Raw genomic sequence first — 18,136 nt, 5'->3', positions numbered from 1 at the left:
GTTGAACTAAAAACTGGCAAAACTTGTTCTCCTTAAAGCAGATCTGAAATGAGCATATAGTTCAAGGTAACATAATAAGATAGCATTGTTCATCATACACCACACATTTGGTGTTTAACAGAAAACAAAACAAAAACCCAACCAACCAATAGCAAGTTTAAAATAGCAAAGAAGCGTGTTTCCTTTATTGATAATTGTTAGGTTTGTTTATCTCCAAACGCATTCCCTTCTCTGACTATGGAATATAATCCCACTTCCATCTGAGCTCCTTTATGTGAGAAGGAAAGGGGAAGTGCATGACTCAGAGAATTGTAACGGAATTCAGAACACCTGTTCATGTTGATAGTGATTGAAAATCACTAGCCTCTGCTAAGTCTTTTAGTGGTCTCACTGCAATACTGAATGAAGAGATGTTCAGATCCTGCAAATGGATTCATACAGGCACACGATGGTGTGGTGTAAGGTTAAAATTACAAGCTATCACTTTAAGAAAGAGAAGTTTCCTCATCATGCTTTCTGGCTGGAAGGCTCTGTATGGAAGTCAGAGATCTGGGTTTCAGCAGTCAGTCTGGAAACAAGCAACCTGGAACAAAGTGGGGTAAGTGATGCTTCTTGGTTTTAAGGAGCAGCCTGCTCTGTGTCTCTTTTTTGGTTACTGTGTTATCATCTGCATCATGACTTGCATCTGAAGAAGTGAGGTTCTTACCCACGAAAACTTATGCTCCCAGTACTTCTGTTAGTCTCAAAGGTGCCACAGGACCCTCTGTTGTGTTATCATTCTGGATTCTCAGACTAAAAGCAGAATGACATTGCACCCTTCCAGAAAGAAGGCATTGTTTTTTATATAACTTTTCTATTTGTATTCTGTAAGCATAACATATACAAGTATCCAACCTTGCAGAGACAATTGTAAGTTACAGAATACAGCCTGGCTAACCTAATGAGACAGGCTTTAAACTAGGTTTGACAGGGGCAGATCCAAAACATGGTGACCTGTGTGAAGGGTTGGAATCTGGGGGTGGCGTTGTGGGGGAGAACAGCAGGGACAAAGGAGAGATGAGGGAATATAGAGGGGAAATTTAATAAACAGCTTTGTCTGTATACTAATGCAAGAAGTATGGGGCATAAATAGGAAGAAGTAGAAATACTAGAGAATAACCACAATTACATCATAATTGGCATGGCAGAAACTTGGTGGGGTAATTCGCATGACTGGAATATGAATATAGCAAGGCACAGCTTGTTCAGTAAGGACAGGGTGGGAAAAAAGAAAGAGGTGTTGCTTTGTATATAAAAGATATATACACTTGCTCTGAGGTTGAGATAGAAGTGGGAGGCAGACCTGTTAAAAGTTTTTGGGTAAGGATGGAAGGGGTAAGAAACAAAGGTTATATCATGATAGGTGTCTACTATAGACTACCTAACCAGGAAGAAGAGGTGGATGAACCTTTTTTTAAACAACCAACAAAATCATCCAAAACACTGAATTTGGTGGTGATGGGGGAGCATCAACTACCCAGACATCCATTGGGGGAAAAAAATACAGCAGGGCACAGATTATCCAACAAGTTCTTCAAATACATTGGAGGCAACTTTTTATTACAAAAGGTAGAGAAAGCAACCAGGAGAGAGGCTGCTCTGGCTTTGATTCTGACACATAGGAAGAAGTTGAGAATCTAAAGGTGGAAGGCAACTTGGGTGAAAATGATCATGATTGTAAGGAATGATAGGAGGGAAAACAACAGGACAGAGACAATAGATTTAAGAAGGCAGACTTTGGCAAACTCAGAGAATAGATATGGGAAGCAAATCAAAGGGAAAAAAGAGGTCATGAGGGTTGGCAGTTTTTTAAAGACACGTTATTAAGGACACAAGAACAAATTATCCCAATGTGAAGGAAAGATAGGAAATACGGTAAGGGACTTCTTTGCTTAGTCAAGAGATCTGAAACTCAACTTGAAACCCTAAAAAGTGGAAACTAGGTCAAATTACAATGATGAATATATAAAAAAAAAAAAAACAGCACAATCATGTATGAACAAAATCAAAAAGCCTAAGGCAGAAAATGAGATTAAACTAGGTAGGAATATAAAGGATAACGACAAAGCATTTTACAAATATATGAGAATCAAGAGGAAGACCAAGGACAGGGTAGGCTCATCACTCAATGAGGAGGGAAAGATAATAACAGAAAATACAGCAAAAGCCGAAATATTAAATGCCTTTTTTGCTTCAGTTTTCACCAAAAAAGTTAGCAGTAATTGGACAACTAACAGTGAACATCAGTGTAAATGAGGTAGGATCTGAGGCTAAATTATGAAAAGAACAAGTTAAGAATTTCTTAGACAAGTTAGATGTCATCAAGTTGTCAGGGGTTGATGAAATACATTCTAGAATACTTAAGGAACAGGCTGAAGAGATCTCTGAGGCATTAGTGATTATCTCTGAGAACTCGTGGAGGATGGAAGAGATACCAGAGGCAGGGTCAGCCCTAGACCAAATGATGCCCCAGGCGACGAGCATATTCAGTACCCTGACTTCCATTTGTTAAACTTTTGAATACCTTATTTTTATTGCATTTGTAGCCCATTTCATGACTTTGATACAGGATTTGCATGCATGATTCATCCCTGTCCTATAAGATTATAAATTTGCATGCTAAAATCTATAAATCTGTATTTATTCATGCCATATACAAGCAAATAAAAATGTAGTTTCTGCTATACTTATAGAAACTTTTTAATTTTAAGAAAAACTGAAATGTGCTAACATCAAGAAATTGAACTGTGCACCAAAACTGGGTGGACCAGTATTAAATAGTGTTACATTAGATCAGTGTTTCCCAAACTTGGGACGCTGCTTGTTTAGGGAAAGCCCCTGGAGGGCTGGACTGGTTTGTTTACCTGCCGTGTCTGCAGGTTCAGCCGATTGCAGCTCCCACTGGCTGTGGTTCGCTGCTCCAGGCCAATGGGAGCTGCGGGAAGCAGCGGCCAGCACATCCGTCAGCCCGCACTGCTTCCAGCAGCTCCCATTGGCCTGGAGCAGTGAACCGCGGCCAGTGGGAGCCGTGATCGGCCGGACCTGCGGACGCGGGAGGTAAACAAACCTGCCTGGCCTGCTAAACAAGCAGCATCCCAAGTTTGGGAAACACTGCATTAGATGACAGCCTGAGAATGTTAACTGTAATCCTTTAGTTCAAAAGGTTGCTTTTTTCCCTTTTGCCATCTCAAACTTAAACACAGCATCAGAGAGATCCAACAATGTCAGTCTCTCATTGGCCAATGTCGATCGAAGGTATGTTTTAATGAGACCGAGCTTCAAAAAGCTGCACTCACCATTCACAAGTGTGACCGGCAGCATAAGTAGAATCCTCAAAGCTCTCCACATATTAGGAAAAGTATCCTTCAGTTCTGCATCATGTGAATGAACTCAATGAGTTAGAGAACTTGGACTAGAAAGTCCTTCCTATGATATAAAATGTGACAGATGCTGTCCAATTAGACATAGAGGTCCTTATCATTGACATCTAAACATTTCCATGTGTCAGTGTCCTTTGAATGTCTGCACAATTGTTCAAGAGTGTTTTCCTGTGTGCCAGCAGCTTACTAAGGTCATACATCCTCCACCCAAGCTCTTCTCATGGTGCTTCATTTGTCAAAATGTTTCTTCAATGGACAATTGAGCAAAAAAACCTCTCCCTCTTAAATTTTTCTTCCAAGCCTCCCATCACTTCATCTCTGCCCTCGTAATAAAATTGTCTCTTCTTCCAATGAATATGAGTTTCCTTGAAGACAGACTCAGTTCCTAAGTTTTCTGCCATTTCTTTGGCAGCAGTGATGGCATCTTCAAATCCGTTGTCTCTGTAGGTCACCACAAAATCAAGGCAGCTTCTCATCAATGTAGTAGCAATTGTGATGTCCATTGACTGAATTTGTAATGCCTTGCTTACAATGTTCGCTAAATCAAAATTGAGACCAGAAATTTGAAGTCAGTGATCTGGTTTGCCAGGCTTTGCACCTCGTGTCAGATTCTGGCCTCGGCTTTACTCAACTTCACCAGTTCCATCAGGGCATTATAAACCTCAGTCACTTGGTGCCTCACTGGCCAGTATTAGGGAAAGCATTACATTGTCAATGCAATTTTTCCAGCAAGTGTCACTTAGTGGCTTCATGGTCAGATTTGTAACATTGTCCATGAGGATCTTCTACCAGAGTATTGATGCTGAAAATAGGACGTATATACTTTGCAATACTCCAAAGATAATGAATCTAAAGAAGATGACGCTGCATATGACATAACTAGGTTTAGGGCATGGCAGCCACAAGGAACAAAGAAAGCTCTTGGGTTCAGTGCAAGGATACTTGCATGGACACCTCTGTTTCTTCCCTTCATGTTTGCACTGTTTTCATAGCCTTGGCTGCGGCAATCCTGAAACTTTATTTTATTCTTATTCAAAATGTTCATAAACAGTGCTGTTAGGCCTTTTCCAGTAGAGTCATCCACAGTCTGGAAACAGATAAAGTGTTCCTTTACTTGGATAGAGTCATCCTCGTCATCAATTTGTGACTAATTTGGGGAGGGCAGTCCATTATTATGGCACAGCACTTCGCTTTGCCGAGTCACATCAATATGTTATCAAGCACTTTCCTTGCCATAAGGTATATCAATTCATGTTGAATTGTTTTGCTGCAGTAATGGTCTGTAGTTTCTTCATGAACTACTCAACATAGGTGTTCATTCATGGCATCATTGTATTTCCTAGGAGCTCTACCAAATCGAGGCAATTACCATTATGTTCATTGAACAACTCATCTGACAAGCCCTGGAAAGCCAAATTATTCTTTGCAAGGAAGAGGATAATTGAGATAAGATGCTCGAGCATGATTTTTCAATGCTGGGTTTCTACATTAATAATGCACTGGTTTTCTGCATATATGCATTTATTCAGCTTGAGCCTGGACTTGACCTCCGTCCATTTGGAATAGGCCATAAAATGGCCAACTGACTTTCATTTGCTTCATAGCATCAGCTAAGTTATGCCAGTAATTGTATCTGAAAAGCGCAAGCAAACATTTGGCATAGAAAATAAGGCAATAAGTAACAGTCAGCATGGACTTATCTAGAAGACATTATGTCAAACCAACCTAACATCCTTCTTTGGCAGGGTAACAACCTTATGAATGGGAGAGAAACAGTAGATGTCATATATCTCAACTTTAGTAAGGCTTTTGATACTGTCTCACATGACTTTCTTGTAAACAAACTAGAGAAATATAGCTTAGATGTTCACAATCAAGCTGAAGGGCATATCGAGTGGGATCCCACAGGGATCTGTCCTGAGTCCAGTTCTTTTCAATATCTTCATAAATTATTTGGATAATAGCACAGGGAGTACATGTATCAAGTGTGTGGATTATAGCAAGCTGTATGAGGTTGCAAGAGCTTTGGACAACAGGATAAGTATTCAAATATATTTTGACAAACTGGGGAAATGGTCTGAATTAAATAGCATGAGATTCAATAAGGACAAGTGCAAAGTACTACACTTAGGAAGGGATAATTAACTGCACAAACACACAATGACTTCCTAGTAAGGAGTACTGTAGAAAATGATCTTGGGGTTTAGTGGACCACAAATTAAATATGAGTGAACAATGTAATACTGTTGCAAAAAAAGCAAACATCTTTCTGGAATGTATTAGCAGGAGTGTTGTAAGCAAGACATGAGAAGAAATTCTTCCACTCTGCTCAGCACTGATAAGACCTCAGCTGGAATATTGTTTCCAGTTCTTGGTACCACCCTTTGGAAAAGATGTGGACAAATTGAAGAAGTCCAGAGGAGAGCAACAAAAGTGACTAAAGGAAAGATTGAAAAAATTGGGTTTGTTTAGGCTGGAGAAGAGAAGGTTGAGGGGGAACATAACAGTCTTCCAGTGAATAAAAGGTTATTATAAAGAGGAGGGTGATAAATTGTTTTGATTAACCACTGAGTGCAGGACAGGAAGTAATGGCCTTAAATTGTAGCAAGAGGGATTTAGGTTAGACATTAGGAAAAACTTTCTAAGCACTGGAAGAAGTTACCTAGGGAGGTTGTGGAATCTCCACTATTGGATGTTAAGAACAGGTTAGACAAACATCTGTCAGTGATGATCTAGCAACTTAGTCCTCCCTCAGTTCAGGGGATTGGACTACATGATCTATCAAGGTCCCTTCCAGTCCTACATTTTGATAAGTTTATGATTCTTTAATTATGTTGAAATAATATCTAAACTTATTAATACTCATGCACTACTCTAAAAGCTTAAGATACTACACATATACTTTTTTCTGTATATTCATCTATCACTTGAGAACTTTAAAACTAGACAGGACATAGTACTAGATAATATACACCTCTACCCTGATATAACGCTGTCCTCGGTAGCCAAAAAAGCTTACCGCGTTATAGGTGAAACCGCTTTATATCAAACTTGCTTTTATCCGCCGGAGCGTGCAGCCCCACCGCGCTGCTTTACCATGTTATATCCGAATTTCTGTTATATTGGGTTGCATTATATCGGGGTAGAAGAGTACTGTGTTGTCAGTATTTCCAAACTCTTCATAGTGTGATTGACTTTCCAATACAGATTGTCTTCTAGACAGTTCCCCTTCTACTTATGATTATGCAGACTATCTCCCCTCCCTTTCACAAGCTCATACCATCCTTTTTGCAAATACAGCAATTGCTAACATGGAAAGCTATTACGTGGAATACATTATTACTAGCTTAAGCTATCTTTTAGTGCAATTTTTCAGTAGAAATAATGAGACGAAGCCAGCACCATATGAGTAGTCCATTCTCCATAGATCAGAATTTGGGAATCTTTGGGTTAGTACAAATTCTTTGGGCTAATACAAAGAGTTATTAGTCCTAATAATACTTTGTATGCTTAATCTTTGTATCACAGGGCCAAATTATGCTCTCAGTTATACTAATGTAAAACCAGAGTAACTCCCATAATAGAGTAATTAAAAGCAGAATCTGGCCCATACATTCAATTTCTCAATATTTTCATATTCTACTTGGAATAAAATAGAACAACCTTCACTATTAGACATAACCCTGCTATTTCTCTGAGTAAATTAATGAAAATCTTTTGAAACATGAATCACTCCAGCTAAGTGTAAAATGTGTGGCTGGGAAATGAATTCTAAAAGGTTAGAATTTACTTAGAAATATGCCATTAAAACACAGACAACAAGAGCCTAGTAACCACAAGGGCAGGTGAAACCCAAGTAGATGAGCTGAGCGCTTACAGCAAAAACACACCATTCACTTAATAGCACTGGTTAAAAAAATATTTTCTAAAAGGAGATAATAGGTCTGTTGTTAGTTTCAAAACAGTTCTTGGAGGGTGAGTATCTTGAACTGTCACAAAATGTTGCATCCATCTTATCTATTAACAGACTAGGGAAGACCATTTCCAGAATGCAAAACTTTAAAACTGGAGTTCACTTCTCAGGGTTACAGCTTTTAATGGACTGGCTGTCACTGATAAGAAAATGATGGAGGAGCACAATGTTCTTGCAATCTCATTAGCTGGATGTATTGTGTGATGTTAAAGTTACCAACCCGCAGCATACTAACACATACCAGCAGTAGAGGAGTGAAGGAGAAAGCAATTTAAAGTTATATATGAAACTTTTATACTTTGACTCTGGATTTAAAATAACAGTTTGCAACACATTATATTTTCATAATTTCTTCTGTGCCATGAAAAGTTCAATCTGTTACTGTTTTAAGATACAATTCCATCAGTGCTAAAAAAAGTAGAATGTGTTTCTGGATGTGTTTTCCTGGAACAATGATGCTTTTTTTTCATAGATCTAAGATTTCAGCTACACTGCCTTCTTCTTGAGACAGAGAGATGAATATACCCAAGTGACACAAGGGGATTCTATCCTCACAACTGCTTGCCTAATACAGTTATTGGAGTGTAAATATGACATTCAAAAATATTTACCTATGGGAAAATCTAACTAGATGGACTGACCTTTAGTCGTTTACTCATCTGCAATAAAAGTCCGCTATTGGTATTTTATAATTATCTGTAACAGAAATTGTTTAGAAATTACTTTAAAAAATTCTGATCACTTAATTGCTTCACAAAATAAAGCACATGGTATGCAATGGAAACTTTCATTCAGGGTACTGAATTATTAATATCTACAGTCTAGTTTGGCAACTACTGTACGAAACAGGCAAGTGGGATATGAGAAATGTTGAAATATTCCCTTAATGATATTCTCTTCAAATTATTCATCAGGAAGATGGGTTGCCTACCTGTGGAACAAGGAGGAGGTTCAGATCAATGTAGAACTTATTTTTCCATTGGAGGCAGAGGTTCCATTCTTCTGCACTAACTCCATAAGTGCTTATACCTTCCTAGTAGTATGACTCTCTTTCCCAGGACTCTCCTTCCCCTGGCTGATCCTAGATCTTCTCTGTGAGATTTCCCCAAGCAAAGAGCTCCATGGAAAAGTGCAGATAGCTTCAGGCTATATTAACTTTTCCCAGAGCTGCCCATGGAGCTGGTGTAATGATTAGGCCTATTCCCTCTGCTGAAACCATTTGGTCTTCTCCACATGTGTAGAGCCTGGACACCACAGAGACATCTACAGAGTCTTAGTAAGAGAGGCCAGTATTGCAGAGGTATTGGGTACACCTCCATTTTCCAGTTGGGGCAATGGGAGATCCATGTGCAGGTGTCCTATATGCATGGATATTGGGGGAGCAGATGTTCAGGCAAGCAAAAGTGTGGCGATCTTCTGTAGTCAGTCTGTCAGTGGCATTAGAGTATGTTCCTTTGTGAATAACTGAAGGAGAATACACATCTAAATTTAACTTTTTTTCAGAAAGAGGGTGATTTTTATGAAATATTGGACATTATTATAGAATCTCTGGCACAAAACATTGGGAGATGACTCTGCTGCATTCAGTAGAGTTATAAAGAGCAAAGAAAGAGCATTCTAAATCCTTGTCTACATGTGCGGCAGGGAGCTGCCAGAGCCATTCCCTGCTGCCTCCCTGCTGTGGGAGCCTTGCCTTGCAGCAGTTAAATTCAGGATAGAACACCCATTATCACCTTTGCTGTGATAGTATAAAAAGGGCTACCTCACTAGCCCACCTTTTTGCTCTGTGACTACAGGGGTGTTAATGGGCCACTCTACCTTGATACCCCCTGATACTCTACCTTGAATGGTCCCTTAAAATATGAGCTAATGACTTCTGCTAAACAATTTGTTCCATCTTGCATTTAGCCGTGATGCTTTTCCAGACCAGAAGAAAAGATCTGTGTGGTTCGAAAGCTTGTCTCTCTTGCCAACAGAAGTAGATCCAATAAAAGATATTACTTCACCTGCCTTGTCTCTCTAATATCTTTGGACTGACATGGCTACAACTAAACTGCATATATTATAATATTATCAGTCTATTGTAGATCAGGGAACTTCTCTTTCTTTTGTGTCTTGTGCCACGATACATAACAAATAACACCATGATTTGTTAATATTGTGCTGAATATGCTTGATTCAAGTCCTATTAAGGTCAGATTAACTTTGAATATTTCTTCTGTCAAATGAAAAACTGAAAAAGTACTGAAACAAATATGCACAGACAAATAAAAGTATACCAGAGGAGTTATTTTTATGTTATTGTTGGAGCTGTAAAAGCACTACCCTCCTCATTAAGCATTTCGTCTGACCCCTGTTATTTTCATTCTCAAGTACTGCATTCTCTGTGGCAATGCTGACAACCATTTGAAAGGTTTGAAAGGGATATAAAGCTCCAAGTTTAAGGATTTAAAACAATCCCTCACTACTGGGGAATAGGATGAGACATTCATGGACTAAGTAAAGCACAGCTCTGATCAGTCTGGCAGTGTCTATGTTCCTATAATGGGATTGGCATCTTTAGTCTAATATGAATTCATTAGGATAATTCTTTTTTCTCTGATGTCAAGGCTGCAAACACACAGAAAATAAGTAGGGCTGTCAATTAATCACAGTTAACTCACACGATTAAAAAAAATCATCACAATTTAAAATATTAAGCATGATTAATCGCAGTTTTAAACAATAGAATACCATGATTAATCGCACTATTAAACAATGGAATACCAATTGAAATTTATTAAATATTTTGGATGTTTTTCTACATTTTCAAATATATTGATTTCTCAACACAGAATACCAAGTGTACAGTGCTCACTTTATATTGTTACTTTTTATTACAAATATTTGCACTGTAAAAGTGATAGACAAAATAAATTATATTTTTCAATTCACCTCATACAAGTACTGTAGTGCAATCTCTTTATCATGAAAGTACAATTTACAAATTTAGATTTTTGTTGTTGTTATATAACTGCACTCAAAAACAAAACAATGTAAAACTTTAGAGCCTACAAGTCCACTCAGTCCAATTTTTGTTCAGCAATTCGCTCAGACAAACAAGTTTGTTTACATTTATGGGAGATACTGCTTCCGCTTCTTATTTACAATGTCATCTGAAAGTGAGAACAGGTGTTCACGTGGCACTTCTGTAGCCAGCATTGCAAGGTATGCTAAACATTTGTATGCCCCTTCATGCTTCAACCACCATTCCAGAAGACATGCTTCCATGCTTATGACGCTCGTTAAAAAATAATGCATTAATTAAATTTGTGAATTAACGCCTTGGGGGAGAATTGTATGTCTCCTGCTCTGTTACCTGCATTCTGCCACATATTTCATGTTAATGCAGTCTCAGATGATGACCTAGCACATGTTGTTCATTTAAAGAACACTTTCACTGCATCTGAGAAAATGCAAAGAAGGTACCAATGTGAGATTTCTAAAGAGAGCTACAGCACTCATTCCAAGGTTTAAGAATCTGAAGTGCCTTCCAAAATCTGAGAGGGACGAGGTGTGGAGCATGCTTTCAGAAGTCTTAAAAGAGCAACAATCTGATGTGGAAACTACAGAACCCGAACCACCAAAAAAAATAAAAAATAAAAAATAAAAAAATCAACCTTCTGCTGGTGGCATCTGACTCAGATGATGAAACTGAACATGTGTTGTTCCACACTTCTTTGGAGCACTGTCGAGCAGAACCTGTCATCAGCTTGGACACATGTCCTTTGGAATGATGGTTGAAGCATGAAGGGACATATGAATATTTAGCGCATCTGGCATGTAAATATCTGGCGACACCAACTACAACAATGCCAGGTGACATTGTAAACAAGAAGCGGGCAGCATTATCTTCTGCAAATGTAAACAAACTTGTTTGAGTGATTGGCTGAACAAGAAATAGGACAGAGTGGATTTGTAGGCTCTAAAGTTTTACATTGTTTTATTTTTGAATGCAGTTTTTTTTTGTACATAATTCTACATTTGTAAATTCAACTTACTGTAGTGCAATCTCTTTACCATGAACTTGTATTCGGCGAATTGAAAATACTATTTCTTTTGTTGTTTACAGTGCAAATATCTGTAATAAAAATAAATATAAAGTGAGCTATTTACACTTTGTATTCTGTGTTGTTATTGAAATCAATATATTTGACAATGTAGAAAACATCCACAAATATTTAAAGACAAGGTATTCTATTATTAACAGTGTGATTAATCATTATTAATTTTTTTAATCACTTGACAGCCCTACAAATAAGGCACTAATATATTGTTTGTAAGACTAAATTTTCTGTTTACCATTTTTTTCTATTTAAATATTTAAAAATATAATCTCAATTAAAAAAAAGTTAATTCTTCACAAAAAAAACTCCACAGAAATCTTGCCATAGACGTCCTCCGGTCACCTTACCACTCTTGATGTAGAACAGTGGGTCTCAAACTTTTTTACTGGCGACCCCTTTCACATCACAAGCCACTGAATGTAACCCCCCTTATAAATTAAAAACACTTTTTTATAGATTTAACACCATTCTAAATGATGGAGGCAAGCGGGTTTTGGGGTGGAGGTTGACAGCTCATGACCCCCCATGTAATGACCTCCCAACCCCCAGTTTGAGAACCCCGATCTAGAATATGTTGTGTCCAATTGCTCCATAGATGCACAAAGGAAATGGGGAGGATGTGAGAAGCTTCCCCATCTGTACTCCATGGGGTGTAAGACATGGCCCACTCCCCCATCTCACACCAGCTATCAGAGCTGATTAGCAGTGTTCTATGCAGTACCCCTGTAGAGATGCAGCAGTGGGTTTGTTTCTTCCACACAGTAGGGAGCTGGAGGAGGGCTTTGGGGTTATTGTCTAAGGGATTTGTTGAGCCCAAAACATGGAAAGGAGTGGGGTGGAGGGATGGGGAGAGGGATGGGGATGGGGAACTAAGGCTTACAAAACTGGGTGACTCCCCATTAGAAAATTGAATCCATAATTAGGTACCAAAAAAAGGGTCCTGATTTTCAGGGGGGATGGATTCCCTTTCCACAATGGAATATCAAAGAGATTGAAGATTACAATTTATCTCACCCACAGAATAAAATCAGTTAAGCCCTTTGGAGGAAAATGTTACCAGTATTGCCAACCTCAAGAAATCAAAACTGATGGGAACTCTCCAAAGTCATGAGATTGTCTCCCAAAATCATTATATTTTAAACAACCTCCAATCATTTTTTCAGACTGTCTTTTGTCTTTTTAACTCCCCACTGTGAATGTGTGTGTGATAATTTCATGTTGAAGAACCAACCTTTAATGCACACAAAAATGCATGCCTCTTCCTGGCTGCTAAGATGGAGACTCCGCTTATTCTCCTCACCCCTAAGATAGGTGAACTGCCATCCATTTCCTATTGCTCTCTTGATTCTCTTCTCTTCTAGTTTTCTAGTTTATTTCTTTTGTTAAAGGAAGGACTGGATGATAAATAGTTTGAGAGCCCCTGAGCTAATTCATGCATCACAATTCACATCCACACATAGAACTTACATTATTTTTTAGGATTGATGAGTTTCAGATAAATGTGTTAAAGAATTTTATACCAACTCCGGCTTTCTGAATTTAGCCAAACCGGGTGTGGCGTAACATGTCAGGAGAAGGGTTTTAGACAAAAATTAGACACTGCTCTATGCAGAGAATCATGCTCCCAACTTTTTATCCCAACATTGTATGCAACAGTAAAAGAGAAATATACTCTGTTACTATATGAGTAACTTTATGTGTTTATGCAGAACTGCAATAAATAAGTATGAAATAACTAATCAGTGTTAGCTAATGGGCAGCTAACCAGGAACTAGCATCCTCAGTGACAAATGTTATGTCATCTCCCTGCACTGAATATTTCAAAAATATTAAATGCTGAAAGTATTTGTAGTATTTCAAAAATGGCCTATAATGACAGAGTTTCTATGCAAAAAGACTATATCAACCATTCAGATAAATAATAATGTCACAGTACAAACAACCTGCGATTAGTTGAGCCTTTTGCAAGAAGCAACACTCCCCTGACACTCCTCCCTCCCCCACTTCTCTGGAACATCTCTTCTGCACTAAGCAGCACTCCCTGCTGCCCTGGGAAGCGGTTGCCGCTTCCCAGGTAGATGAGATGCCCCAGGGCACTCTGAAGAATCAGAGAAAATCTGTTGCCTCATCTAGGGCAGTCCTGAAAATCCTGGGAATGGACGAGCTTGTTGCATTGTCATAACGAAAGCTCCTCCTTGCCAAAAATCCTGAGATGCTCAATTAATTCTGGAGAGTTGGTAATACTGTGTTACTTGCTATGTTATGGTTTTCTAGAATCTCAATATTTCTAAGTATCAGAAGGGTAGCCGTGTTAGTCTGTATCCACAAAAACAACAAGGAGTCAGGTGGCACCTTAAAGACTAATAGATTTATTTGGGCATAAGCTTTCTCCATGAATCTGAAGAAGTGGGATTTTTACCCACGAAAGCTATGCCCATATAAATCTATTAGACGTTAAGGTGCCACTGGACTCCTTGTTTTCAATATTTCTATGTTCTTTCAAAAAAGAAAAGGCTTAAAGCTTTCCTATAAGTCAGGGATCGGCAACCTTTGGCACGCGGCCCACCAGGGTAAGCACCCTGGGTGGGCCAGGCCGGTTTGTTTACCTGCCACGTCTGCAGGTTCGGCCGATCGCAGCCCCTACTGGCTGCAGTTTGCTGCTCCAGGCCAATGGGGGCTGCAGGAAGCAGCGTGGGCCGAGGGATGTGCTAGTGGGAGCCGCGATCGGCCAACCTGTGGACACGGCAGGTGAACAAACCAGCTGGCCTGCCAGGGTGCTTACCTGGCGGGTGCTTACTTGGCAGGCTGCGTGCCAAAGGTTGCCGATCCTTGCTATAAATACTTCTGAACTCCAAATCATTAACCTTTCTTGTCTCTCCTCCCTTCTGTCTGTCTTAAGTTCCGGTCCTGGGAACAGCAGTTCATCTGAGAAGTTCTGAATCAAGAAATGCAGGTTCAGCGCTTAGATTCTAGAAGAACTAGACATGGTTGAGGGGGAAATGGAAGAATACTTTGTGAAAACCTTATCCATTTTTTCTCCTTTTTTTGAGGAAAAATTTTCATTGACATTTCAAAAAGAATCTAGGCAATATCGTAATATTACTACTAATAATAAATGTTTTCTTATCAGATGAGCTTAGGCTACATACATGCCCCAGCCCCCGTCAACCTGGAATTGGAGATGGGTATTCCACTCCCTTACAGAATGGATATCCCAGCTCAAGTGTTTTATTAAATGTATCAAGTCCCTGAATTGTATCAAATATGGTTCAAAGGGACACCCCATGGCTAGTGGTAGAAACTGATGTATAAGTGTCAGTGTCAGATGTCAGTGTCAGATCTTTCCAGAGGATGATTCCAGGTTTTTTTACTTGTGTTTCTAACTTTTGAGCTGTTCACTTGCCTAGTGTTAGTTTTTGCTATGGTTTTTTGATCTATGATTTTGCAGTGAAAAAAACCCCACAATTAATGAAGGAAAAAGAGAATGAAAATGCAAACCGCTTAACTTTTATTTTTTAAGTTACATATATAGGACACAGAAGAGTTATTTTATCAGTGACAGAATGATGCAAGAACATTTACATAGCATTTGTCCTCTTGCCTTAATAGCTTCTGTAATAGGATGAACTTCTTTATTTTTTTCAACCCATGTTGCTTTCATATTGGAAACTTCACTCTATGCTTGTCATTAAAGTGAACTCAAACCATGCTCGGACAGATTTACTAAGCTAAAACTAGCACTTTGTTCTAGTCTCTTTCCTCTCCTGCTGACCATTTGATTGGAAGGAGACACATGGGGGCCTGACGGTCTTTTCCCTTTTCTTGGCAATAAGCAGAAGAATTATTGCTCTCTCTCTCTCTCTCGGCCACTGGAAGGCAGCTCTGTCTTTTCTGTACCTCTCTACTTTCTTCCTTATTTCCAGCCTCCATTTGGGGGGATGGGTGAAGGCATTCCGCTGTTCCCCAATGATCTATAGCTGTTATACCAGATACTCCGTTTGTTTAGCACCTCTGAAACTTGCTCATTGCTCACCTCTTAAAACTAATGCTCTGCGCTATGGCCGAATGCAGAGGTGATATAAATGTTGGGGTAAGTTATGTGTCAGTTAAGTCCTTCTGGTTTAGTTTACATCTCTTTCTACCCTGTGTTACTTACTTTCTCTGCTATACTGTCACATCTGTTTCCTCACTATGTAAATTATACACATTTACAAATTCTTAACTATGCCATTATTGCCAATTCTCACTATTGTATTGCAAGTCAAAATATCTTGTGTTTTTCTTAAAGCATCAGCTCCATGAGTCATGTGAGTACATAAGAATCTTAGCTTTCATTTTTTAAAAAATTGATCTCTCGTGGTTACATAGAAAAGTTGTACCCCAAAGCCTCAAAAGCAAGACAGAAAATAAAAATATATCTCACCCCCCCCCCCCCCCCCCCAAAAAAAAAAACCAAAAAAACAAACATGGTTTTTACGCTGCTTGGTGTTTGTAATACTGCTACTTTCACATGATGTTTTGTGTGGTGTGGTTTCATTAAGGGAATTCTGTCTGCAGCTTCTGATGCTTTCTCCCCCTAGTCTTAGCACATCTAGATATGCTGGGGTAGGGAGAAAAGCAACTATTTGCAGTATTTATGAAGTGCAGAAGAGCTTGTTTTCAGTATAAGTATGCATCTATACAAAAATTCTACATTCCTACTCTCTTCACTTTGCTAGGGTGTTCTGTCTTGATGGTCAGTCAAATTGCCTACCTTTCTCTGTTGTCCCTTTTTATATTTGGTTATGTATCTTACACTCTACATGAAGCATCATGTTAGCAGAAGCTATTGCTAGTTAATGTGACCCAGTGTAGTCACTGACTACCCAGACCCATACCTGCTACCTGAGACATAGCAAACACGGGGGGGAGGAGGGGGGAATTACTGTCAATTTCAAGTACATTATTTAAAGAGAACTAACTGACCAAGTTTGTGTGGAGAAATACCATCAATGTGTATTTGTTGCTTTTACAGCTACTTTTATTTGGCATATCTGCATAATATTTGGGAACAAAAACGTTGAGGCTGTCTCTTCATCTAAGGGGAAAACAGCCTACAGCTTCAACCAGTCTACACAGAGCTACTCGACAGTACATTATAATTTTTACAAACAGCGCTGGGAAAAATTTATTTTAGACTAGATATTATGTATCCCTAGGCTAGTATCAGCTTCATATAACATGAACATATTAAATGTAGAGTTTTAGTTAAGAGATATTTGCACTATAAAAGAATCTTTCATCTGTGAAGAAAGGATGTTTTAAACATATTATCTCTCGTATTTGCACCTTTCAAAAATTGTTTGAATTGCTGTATTTATTTATGGTGAATTTTGGTGGTGCATAAAATTCAAGATACCATCCTTTATAGCTCCTTTTTCCTTATTACTGTTATAGAGGGTAGGAACTTTGATCCAAATTAACCTGATATATTGTATCATTTAGTATTGTATGCAGGGACCAGGTTAAGTTTTACTATAGATCATAAGCAAAAACCTGTTTATTTAGAATTGGTTATTCCAGTTCAGTGAGAAAAACAAGTAAATAAATCACAGATATTTTATATAACACTTTTTCTGCCTCTACCACAGAGGGGAATATTTTCAAAGTGTTGAACAGAGATAAAGCCTCTCAATTTCCATTGGTGCTAATGGAAGTTCTCCAGCTAAAACCCTGAACGTCACTTTGAAAATGTACCTCTAATATAGATAAAAGTGCACGTTTCTTCTTCCTTTTGGTCTGGACAAAGCTAGTAGGATGTTTTTTTTTTCCCTCCTGTCATTCTAATGTATTATCTTAGGTGGGCTTTATGAAAGCTCTGCTCAGACACATCTTTACTCTCCTACAAAAGTGTTCCCTTTGGTTCAAAAATAAAAGAAGGCTTCATCAGCTTTCTTCTTTCTTTTATACTTTTAAGCTCCTGCCTTCCTTTCCTTTCCTTCTCTTTCCTATCACCTCATCTCATCTTCTTTTTAAAGAGGGAATTTATGAAGAAAAGGAGAGGCAGAACATTGACACTTCAGTCATGTTTGGGTGGTGGTGGGTGACCATCTGTTTGAGCCCTTGGAGAGTTCCAGAGGGGAATTCCCTGGGACCAAGAGCTTCCTGTCTATATTGTTTCTTTTGGAAAAAATCCCAATGGTTGTTGAAATGAGGCAGATCTGTGCCTTTGAAAGAATTCATTTGAGCAGGTAACCCCACTGAGATTATTAGAAGAGCCAAACCCCTCCCGAGAAAGAGAACTGGAAGGCCTTCTGGGATTGGACTTTAGGGAACTGCTGACTCAAAGCCAGAATTCTACCCACAAAGAAGGGTTAGTTTTATTTAAACTCCCTTTCTCTTTGTCTGTATTAGTGCTAATGACAAAAAAAAATCATGGAACAGTTTTCTATCAGAAAATGCAGTTTTGTCAAGATCAAAACACTTTGTGGGATCATATCAATTTCCATTAAATTTTTGACAGACACAAGTCCATAAGATTTGTTTTCACTTTCTTTTTTTCAAAAAGGTGAAAAGAAAGATTTTCGCCTTATAATTTAATTTAATTTTGTTTTGACTTATGACAATGAAATTAATATATGTATACATATTTTAACATT

The 18,136-nt window shown here is 38.6% G+C and overlaps 1 long non-coding RNA gene across 1 annotated transcript in view; it reads left to right on the top strand.

Annotated features, from left to right (window-relative positions):
• Window positions 1-536: 536 nt before the first annotated feature.
• Window positions 537-18,136, top strand: part of LOC117871611 — a 28,575-nt gene continuing 10,975 nt past the window's right edge. Inside the window, exon 1 of the long non-coding RNA XR_004644299.1 lies at window positions 537-598. This is a non-coding gene — a long non-coding RNA (uncharacterized LOC117871611). The remainder of the gene's footprint in view (window positions 599-18,136) is intronic.

Source organism: Trachemys scripta, chromosome 2 (genome assembly GCF_013100865.1).
Source record: "Trachemys scripta elegans isolate TJP31775 chromosome 2, CAS_Tse_1.0, whole genome shotgun sequence".
In the NCBI taxonomy this organism is placed as follows: Eukaryota; Metazoa; Chordata; order Testudines; family Emydidae; genus Trachemys; species Trachemys scripta.
This window is presented reverse-complemented; position numbering and strand designations above follow the sequence as displayed.